We start from the raw sequence: 11,124 nt of genomic DNA on the forward strand, positions 1-11,124 counted from the left end.
GGTGGAATGACATGTAGCAAAGGGCCGCAGGTCGGAGTCAAACCCATGGCGGCTGCGTTGAGTAGTGAACAAATGTATGGTCGCGCGCTCTACCAGGTGAGCTATCCGGGCACCCATCATTAATGCTATTTAATCATAACAAATCACCAATAGGCCGATTTATCTTTGCTAAAAATATGTTGGACTCATGTTAATGTACATTGTCAGACATATTTTAACTTTTGGGGAGAAAGAAATTAAATGATTAAACAATGTGTTTAACTCTGAGGACACCTTAAAGGTCCCGGACCCACTGTTGAAGATCTCTGATTTAGAGAATTATTCATTCATTCATTCACTTAAACAGAAAGATTAGGCACAGTAATGAAAGTGGAAAAGGATACAACTCTTGAATAGTTAAAGTGCTTGGGTTAAAGGGCTCTTAGAAAGAGTGAGCGATCTGTATTAATCTCAGGTCTGTGTGTTAAGTACAAAGCTGAGTCTGAATTTGACTGGCCTAGATAAGCATAAAGACTGGAGGAAGGGAGAAACAGCTACTGTAACTTATAAAATATATATGTCCACCAACACCAATGAAGCTCATTAACATACATGTTGTGTCTTGTTTGTTTCACTTACACACTCACCGTACACAACCAGAAATTTAAAAAATGTTGGTTATTTAGGGGGAGTTAGGTAGGCTCCTGGAATGATTTCTTAAACAGCGATGACTGAACGCAGCTTCTTGAAGTCTTGTTGTCACACTGAGTTGCCAGGTCTGATACCATTGTTCTTACCTTGAATAGCAGCAGCTGGATTCTCGCATTATCACAAGATCACATATTACACGAAAATCCATCTTGTCAGGCTTCAAGTAATGTGTTTTGGTCCAGGGGCGATTCTAGGATCAGACCTTGTTAACTACGCTAAACTTCACAACCACACTACTGCTCTCCCTCAGATTAGATAAAGACTCAGCCAAAGGCGGGAGTCTGGCACAACCACCTCCGATTGGCCAACACTATGTTTCTGTTAACCCTTTCCTTGACTGGGTTACAGGTGCATAGCATTGACGACAGCAACACAGGATATTAAACCAAGCCCTTTGAACCTGTAACTCTCACTGAGCAAGCGACGTCTTTGGACGTACAAAACAGGTTGATATCCCATCCGTCCGTCCAGGCCGTGATCTGAACATCCATTGACAGCCAGAATTAGTTGATAAATAACACTGAGAAATGATGTCCAGTTAGGCCTTAATCTAGTCGTCCACTCAAAGCCAGAACTAGTTGAGAATAGACGTTGATGCTGGCTATAATTTGGATGTCCATAGACAACCAGAATTAGTTGATAAATAACACTGAGAAATGATGTCCAGTTAGGCCATAATCTAAACGTCCACTAACAACCAGAACTGGTTGAGAATAGACGTTAATGCTGGCTATAATCTGGATGTCTATATACGACCAGAATTAGTTGATAAATAACACAGAGAAAAAGACCCAAGAAAAAAGATGCCAGTTGTGGTGGAGAGATAGCATGGCTAAGAGACAGCATGGCTAAAGTTTGTCCTTTGTCACTAACAGACATGTTTGCAAACTGTAACTTGAAGCACTTAAATTGATTTAAAAAAAAAAAGTTGTTTATTATTATCATTTTTAGGGGGGCTGAGATGAAATTCAGGGGGGGCTTGAGCCCCCCAAGAAAGGGTCTAAAATTGCCCATGTTTTGGTCTGAACTACCAGCGAACCGCATCTTTCCCAAACAGTTTCCAGCCTTCGGATGGTTCTGTGTAACAAGCTGTCTGGCCCGTGAGGTTACCATTGTTCCTGTACAGAGAGTAGAGCCAAGACCTGACCTCACTGACTGCATGTGGAAACCCGTGCTATGGCCTGAAATGCTAAATACACGTAGCTTACTAGGCAGATGGATGAACACACAAAGTGCACTGGAGGTTTCACGTTTCCACATCACATAAAATAATAATAATAATCACAATAATGAAGAAATAATACATTCATTTCATAGTAGTCATTTATGTTTTAGTTTTTTTATCTTTAATTATTGTAAAGTCTCGCATTGCCAGACCTTCCTCCACATGGGATGGAAGAAAAACATGCTCTGGTTTATTGGCATTTCTTTAAACCAATCACAATCATCTTGGGCGGTGCTAAGCACCGGACAGAGCAACGGTGCCTCCCTCTCACGTCATCACATAACTTCCTCTTGTTAATTAGCTCTGTTTGTGTATCATACAAATGTGGAGGATAACAACCAAATCAAAACTTGACCGTAGCCAGTCAGCCCAGGGTGAAGAGGGGAGAGCTCAGGTGTTAGTTGCAGCAGGGACATCAGAGCATCTGGAGATCAAAGGACACAGATTCTGTCCCAGCCTGGGGGGCAGCGGTGTCCCGTCGTCTGCTCTCTCCAGGTGGGAACATGGAGCATCTGGTCCGGTCAGCGAGGAGTATTCTCACAGGTCTGGATCTGGGCATAGATATGGGAAGGCTTTCTATTCAGCACTGGTGTGATCAAACAGCTCTATGCTCTCTCTGGGTTGGCTCCCAGTGATTATAAAGTTTAGAAATGTGTCACTGATCAACCGCTTTCATTAAGAATGGATTACAGTTTTGTGTTGTTGGTCTAACACTGTTTCTTATTATATTATATAAAGTATTTATTAACCCTCCTGTTGTCCTCTGGTCACATTTGACCTGTTTTCAAAATTTATATAAAAAATATGGGTTTCTTTCAACCAAATTTCCCAAAAATAACGGATGGTTCCATATAACGCCAAAATAAAATGGTCAAAATCTGTGATAATCCATGAATATGTTGCTCATTCTACTCACAAATTAGGTATATTTTCATGTAAATGAAGGTTTTTTTATCATGAATTACAGAAAGAAGTGTAAAACTAGTAATAAATTGGAATGTAGTTGGCTAAAACGACGTAACAGAATTGGGTAATAATTTATAAGCTACTGTATGATTTATAAACAGGCAAACCAAACAACAAGGACAAGTGCATGGTCGAAGGAAAGTCTATACAATGTTTAAAGGATCACATAGCTTTGATAGCTAGCATCATCCATGATAAGTAAAGAATAATAAGATTTTTATTTTTTAAGATGCAAATTAAAATTGATATACTGATATTAATAAGAGTGTTCAATTTACGTCAGTCTGTTATATAATTCTAGGTAAATTGGAATTGTATTTTTAATGATTTGGGGGATTATTATGTGAGTAACCATATGGGCTATTTATGATATTGCTTATTTTTTGGTTAAATGTATATTACTATATTAAAGGAAATTGTCACTTAAGTTGTTGACTGTAGAACATCACTCGTCTTCCTGTTCTTCAAATTCTGTTATAGAGATGCTTCATCCAGATTGAATATCAAAAGAATTAGGATTATGGATAAGTGCACAGTTTTGGTATTCAACTGACTGCATTAGTAATGCATTTAGAAAGAAAAATAAATATTGAATTGAACTGTAGAATAAGGGTTTTCTTTGTACACTTTCAGAATGCATAGTTTCTAACATTCATTCAACCTCTTCCGTGAACCAATCAATTTTTGTCTTGAGTTTGAAATAATTAATTCATGAGTTTGTTATTCAAGCTGCCCTACTTTTATTAAATTATGACCAATTGTGCAGTTCCTCTGAGCTCTACGGAGCATTTAGCATCTTTTAGCTCTTTGTTTTGGTTTTACGGTTTCGTATTGGTTCACTCTCACGGCTCTCATCGACCTCAGTTCTAGCAGCAGCAGGCAGCTTTGTACAGTGAAAAACACACTGCAAACGACATTGTGGGGCATTTGGTAGGTAAAGAAGAAGAGGTGAACTTGGTGGAGACTACTGGTGTCACAATTCTCCAAACCCACGATTCAATTTGTCTTTCAATTTTAAGATCACGTTTGACTCAATTTTCAATTTAAACCTTTTTCAGCAGTGAAGGCAATGCCACAATAAGAGCTGGGAGAAAGGTACTTTACAACAACAATTTGACTATATCAGAGTTTCCCTGATGCAATTGAATGCACCATTAGTTTAACGAGGTGCAACTGAATGCACCATGGAGTCCCGTCAAAGCCCACATATTTTTCCTCTGTTACTGTTGTAACTCACTCACAAGGAAGGCAAAATGTTGCCACACCGGTGACTTCAGGGAAGCAGGAGGATTTTCCAGTTCTGTTTGTCCGTTACCTCCGACTCCGGCAGTGGTTATGGTGTCTGGAAAACTGCAGCTGCAGCTACCAGCCAGTAAGCTCACTGTGTCAGTTGTTTTTGTCTTTGGAAGCATGGGTGGAAAGAAAAAAAAAATATTGGGGGAATCAATGATCTTGCTTTAGATTTTGATAGTCAAGATCAAAAGCTCATTTCAATTGATTTTTTATTTAAAATCAAAATTGTGACACCCCTAGTGGGGACAGGAACTAAAATGACAGCGAATTTTGGCCTTGCATTCTGCTGGATGTGTAAATAGGCAACTGTTCGCTAACACATGTGCCATATCAAGTTTGTAGGTTGATAATGTGTCACTGTTGTATTCTAGATTGTTTTGCTCCCCCCTAGTGGCCCAAATGATCACTTATTGCAGCTTTAAGTTGAACTCAAATAGGATGTTTTTTTGGGTATTCTTTTTTTTTTACTTTAATTTACTGATATGGAAGCGTGAGTCACCCACTTCACTCACCAGGAAACAAAAAAACACCTTCAGACTAAGACTAAAGCCTTGGGCTTGTTTACTCATGACTTTCATATTCATTTTACAGCAAAATAACTCACTAAACTGTTTGAAATTGTTTTTATCATCTCTTAGAAACTTGTGTTCTTAGAGTAGGAGGGTGTCCCATGAGCTATTAGTAGTTTCATAACCATAGCACCATATGCTGAGATTTTATCTCCAGTGAGCTCGCTTCACACTCTTTGGGTTTTGGGAGCAGGCTTTTAGCTCTATAAAGTGTGTTACAACTCCAACTCTTCCTGCAATAACAGCGAGGCGCTGCTATGAATTTATACAGCTCTGTGGAGGAACATTTTACCTTTGTCCTCCAAATCCGTTAACAGCACCACAAGAATATCAATTAGATCCACAATCGCTGTTAAAAAGCTGGCTCAGAGTGATTCATAGTGTTGTTTCAAGTATCATACCTTCACAGGAATCATTCACGTTGTCAATTTCTATTATTTTGTACTTGTTTAGCTTAAAACTACGGTGGCAGACAGGGGCAAACGCACTGCAACTTCAGAAAACACACGCAAATAGACAAAACACAAGCAAATTAAGAAAACAACTTCATTAATTTGACAACACACGTGCAGCATTCAGCTTTGCTGAATGCTGCCGTATAAAACACATAACTTTAGCTTTAAGTTCAATTTAAAGTTAAAACTCCACAGAGAAACTTCTTAATCCTCATGCAAATTGCCCCTTGTGCCGCCATGTCTTTCACCATTGTTCACAGGCGTCATAAGTCGCTGTCTGGTTTTTACATTGCATGTCATTTAGCTGACGCTTTTATCCAAAGCAACTTACATTGCTACAAATGTCAGAGGCCGTACACCTCTGGAGCAACTATGGGTTAAGTGTCTTGCTCAGGGACACCAAAGGCATGTGTCATATCCACTGCGCCATCACCACCCACCGTTCCCATGGAACCAATGATTTTTCAACCATTTTGGTGACTTAGCAGCAGTGACTTAAAGGTAAATTGCGATGGCAACAATTCGCGCAAATTCAACCAATCACCGTGAATTCGGGGCGACTCGCAATTTTGACCAATCACCGCAACTTTACCGCAAATTTGACCAATAAACAGAGTTTCCTGCGACTTCAACCAATCACAGCAGTCCCACGTGCCAGACTTTGCATCAGTATGTGACGCTTAGAGCCAATGACCAAGCGGGAGTGAGAACGGAGGTTAATTTCCTTGTTTCTGCTATGAAGATGAGATGTGTGTGACTCGAAACATCTCACATTTACCACCAAAACGCACAGCGAAAGACATCAGTGTACGCTGTAACCATTTTTGCACTCTAAAGTCGTTGAAAGCTGCTTGTGTGTATGCTCACACATACACACACACACACACACACACACACACACACACAGGATCCAGGAAAAAACAGAGATGTACACGATGACCTAAATTGAGGACAGCTATGCTTGTTATTCTAAGTGCAATGATAAGTTAAAGTCCAATAAGTACTTTATCAGACAGGACAGTATAGGAAATTAACTAACAATGTAAAGATCAACAAGTCACTGACTCATATGTTCAAATTTGATTCATTCAATAAACTATCATTTTTGTCTTAAATCCACCAGCCGTTTTCATATAATACAAAATGACAAATCGCAACTTTTTTTGCAGTTTTCACTGTCTCTCGCAACTTGATTGCAACCAAAATCAGGCATTTTGGGCTGCAACAATCTCAAAAAAAGGCTGCAAAATCCTGGAGTTTTAGGGTTAGACAGGGTTAGGATTGACAGGACAGCTTGATGACAGGAAAGTGGGAGAGAGAGGGAGGACAGCATGCAGCAAAGGCCCGTGGTCGGATTCTAACCCCCGGCCACTGCCGAGGACTCAGCCTACATGGGGCCCACACTCTACTGGGTGAGCTAGACTGAGAATGTAAAACATCCTTTTTGCTTAAAAATACACTTAATTTTGTGTTTCCTGGCCATGGTTTTACCCAGAAAACCCAAAATGGTTTCGAGACAGAAAACTAGTGGCGTGGAGACTAAAACACTGATTATTGATAACTGGTTAAAGTGCAGCTGTATTCTGTTGTTGTGAGATACAGTGCACCAATGAATGTAAGCTTTAAATACAAAGGGACAGGGGTGAAACACAAGTACATCTACTCAAGTACTGTACTAGTACAAAAGTTACTTGTACTATACTTGAGTCTTTACTTTTCATGCCACTTTCTACTTCTACTCTGCTACATCTCAGAGAGAAATATTTTACTTTATACTCCACTACATTCATCTGACAGTTTTAGTTATTAGTTACTTTACACATTAAGATTTCTAAAAAACATATGTAGTTTATAAATTTGTACTTTTAACAAAGGTGTCAAGTAACGAAGTACAAATACTTCGTTACCTTACTTAAGTAGATATTTTGGGTATCTATACTTTACTGGAGTAATTATTTTACAGCATACTTTTTACTTCTACTCCTTACATTTTCACGGAATTATCTGTACTTTCTACTCCTTACATTTTAAAAATAGCCTCGTTACTCATATTTCAGTTTGGCTTGTTTTCATTCCGGCTCGTCATCGTTCAAACACACACACACACTCAAAAAACCCTATCTAGATCGCTCCATCCGGAGAGAGTTAATGTGATTGTGGTTGGATGAGAAGTATAAACATAGTCATTCCGACACCCTATTGGTTTGTACGCAATCCATCAAACCTGCACAGACCCGGTGCTAATACACCACCGGTGCTTTAACGCCCGTTATCTACCGGACCCAATAACAACGCGGATTTCGGTGCCTTATTTAGGTGCCACTTAGATGCCTGCGCTTCTCTCTGATGCTCCGAAAACGGACGTTAGAGGGAACTGAAACATCGCCGCACGGGACGCTAGTTAACACTACAGTTGGCAGCAGCTAACGTTAGCCTAGCATTAGCTAGCAGCTGGAGTAAACACGGTTAAAATTCTGACAGCTAAACGGTGATAAAGCTTGTCTGTATTTCACTGGAGAGGATTGTAACACCAGCCTGTAGCTGCCGTTGTCTGAAAAACACAGAAGAGATGTGTCACCTTTTTCAGCCCTTCTGAGTTTGCAGGTATGATTTTAATATAACTTTATTATAGTCATATGATTTTGTCCTAACGTTTTGGAGTTAAGCTGTTGTCCTTAATGGCAAGGACCCCTTTACTTAAAGTGAGATGTAGCAGGGACCCCCTACTACATATTGTATGAAATAAAGTTGCATATTAAACTGGGCCTACAATAACTATTAGGGCAACCTAAATTGTTCTTACATACCCTTTTTTCATAAGCTATTAAAATATGAATTGTTGGCATGATTTTATAAATCATATTTTAATGGTACATACTGTATGTGGCACAGTAAATCTAGGATTAACTGTATCTGTGGGCTGATATCTTAGGGACTACCTTACCTATAGGCCAGTAAGCCTATCATCAGTGGGAATTTATATTTGCTAATAATATGTTGGAATTATGTTAAGGCATTTTAATTTTAAAAGACTCAAAGATAATAAAAAGAGTCAAAAATTTACAATAATTTGGAGGCCCCCCTGCAATGACTTTGAGGACCCCTTGTTGAAGATCTCTGCCTTACATTACTTTTACTTTTATACTTTAAGTAGTTTTGAAACCAGTACTTTTACACTTTTACTTAAGTAAAAAGCTTGAGTTGATACTTCAACTTTTACAAGTCTTTTCAAACCCTAGTATCTATACTTCTACTTGAGTAATGAATGTGAATACTTTTGACACCTCTGACTTTTAATACTGTAAGTACATTTTCCTGAGGATCCTTACATACTTTTACTCCAGTAACATTTTCAATGCAGGACTTTCACAGTGTGGTATTAGTACTTTTACTTCTTCCATCACTGCTGCAAGCTATCTAATGATGTGAATGAACAGCATTTGATGAACACTCACTATTGAGTCTACATGGAGTCAATAGAGCACGGGGGGACCTCAGAGGTGTTGTTTTCTCTCAGATTAACACATTTGCTCTGTGGTGACAGACAGACGTTTTTCAAGCCCTCCTCAAACACAGCCCTGACAGGCCTGCTGTCCACCGGGTTTGTCCAGTTTCTGCATGGACCTGTGCAGCCGTCAGACTGCACACATCTTTAAGGGAGGCTCTCTCGGGGCATTCAAACAACAACAATGGCAGGGGTATAAATCTCCCTACATAGACCTCGACTTTGATAGCGAGACCTGACAGGGCTTATTTAGCTAACGGTTGCTTCGGGGGACTTTGCTGACATTGGCCTCCTTAGTCAAACACAGGCGGTGTTTTTTCACGGTACCAATTGGTGTGACCGGCGGACTTTGGATCATCCATTTTCTCCATCAAAATGGCTTCCTCCTAAAAAAGGAGTTGGAAGTGAGACTAAACAATGCTCGCCTGCCAGATGGGGGACCTTTTGGGATTTTCAACAGGACGCTGTTTGCCTTCCACATTAATCTGTTAGTCTCCATGGTTCATTAGTACGGCACATCTTGCATCGGGGGTGTATATCAAAGTGCACAGGACAAGACTTTTTGTGTTCCTGCCAGAACCATGAAAGAATGGGGAGCAACGGTCACCGCGTGTGAAGTGATGGCTCAAGAAGAAGGGAGGGAGAAAAGAAATAAAACTGACCTATGCTTCTTTTAGTACAGTATGCATTTTGCTTTTGCCTCTGCTGCCAGTTGTTTTACATTTCAGGTTCGCAACTTTCTTTAACCACAGAACCCGTCAGTGTTCAAGAATATTAGCTTACATTTTAGTTTTTTTTTTAGGACAAACACATACAAAGAAACATGCGCACACAACATGCATTGATTCTGTTTTTACTTACTGTAGCTGTTTCACTAACTTTAAGGATTCAACATCTTTTTCACTGGCAAAAAAGAGGTGATTCACCTCGAAATGTCTTCTGAGCATATGTGGCACCATTCGCTGCATTTGAAAGCTTTTCCCTGCAGAGACATTCTGTATGCAATACCGAGCTTTCCCTATCACTACAAACCCTAAGCCTTCATTGTACGGTCTGAATCTATTTCTTTTGGAAAGCTAAGGTTCAGAAAGTGTGAAAGAAAACTTTATGTTGCACTACTACGACAACGAGCAACCATGAGCTGTGATAACAGACTTACAAACTTAGCTGCAGCTTAACTGCATATGTATGCATTTTTTAATGCAGTTGGTTTGGTGTTTATTGCTAATTTGTCTATTTTGAATGAAAAAAAATGAAACAAATATGTAATTTAATGAGTTAATGTTGGCACATTTTTTTATGTGGTGAAACATGTTTGAAAATGTCAATGCAAAATACATGAATAAATCTTGTGCAACCCATGGCCCCTCCCTAAAGGTACCCCTTGGATTTCCTTTTTCTTTTAAAACCAACAAAGTTCATTCATTGTTTCTCACCAAACAGATTGTGTTTATGTAAAATGTATATACAAATTATTTACAGGACCAGTTGTTGGAAGATTTAACCTACACTGCCTTCCTCTTCCTTCACTTTGATGGCTCATTGCCACATTTCTTGTCACATTACTGTCACCAACTGTCAATCAGAGGAATAACGTAAATAGTGTTTGTCACTAGTGTGCACACAGGTACAATAGGGCAACACTCCCTTATGTACCTCTGTGCGCACTATTGTCCTTCTTTGCATGCGGAAGATACAAACAGAATAGGCTAACCTTGCTACTAAACCTCCATGGGGTATCTTTAAGGCACCTTCGGCAACCAATGTTTTTTAATAGATGCTATTGTCTATCTAAAAAGCGGAGCAAACAGAACTTTCTAAGTATGGAACTTTGGTCATATATGGGCGAAGATTGCAACTGTTGTCTCTTTTTAAGGATGGTCTTTGCCATTGGATGTGGATGGCTCCATGAACATCTGAGCAAGTTCAATTTGTCAAGGAAGGTCATTTTCATGTCTCCCGTGTGTGCCATAATCCCAACTTCTTTTTGCCAAGTTTTCTTTGTGAACCAGACCTCCCTCTTATGCAAACTCCTGGGTTAAACAAAGGTTGTGTGAAAGTTTCTAACAAAAAAAATTCAGAAGGTATTATTCATTTTTCAAAACGTAGCCTTTTGAATGATCCACCAGGCCCCCATCTCCTATGCATCAACCTTGGATGAAATTATCTCACTATCTCACAAACCGTAACATGCACCGTCTTCCCTCCCTCCTACTGAGAAGCAGCAAAGCACTTGTTTCTCTCCGACTCTCATCCAGAAGCGACTCCTTCAGCCTATACACCATTGTTCTTTCCCTACCCATATGCCTAATTAGATGCCTTTGATAAAGTATGAACAGAGAGAGGGACCCAGTTGGTGTGGATCCTCTAATGCACCCTCCAGTGGCTCTCACATTGATCCCTTTCTCTATGAAGATGAGA

This window comes from Perca flavescens, chromosome 11 (genome assembly GCF_004354835.1).
Source record: "Perca flavescens isolate YP-PL-M2 chromosome 11, PFLA_1.0, whole genome shotgun sequence".
In the NCBI taxonomy this organism is placed as follows: Eukaryota; Metazoa; Chordata; class Actinopteri; order Perciformes; family Percidae; genus Perca; species Perca flavescens.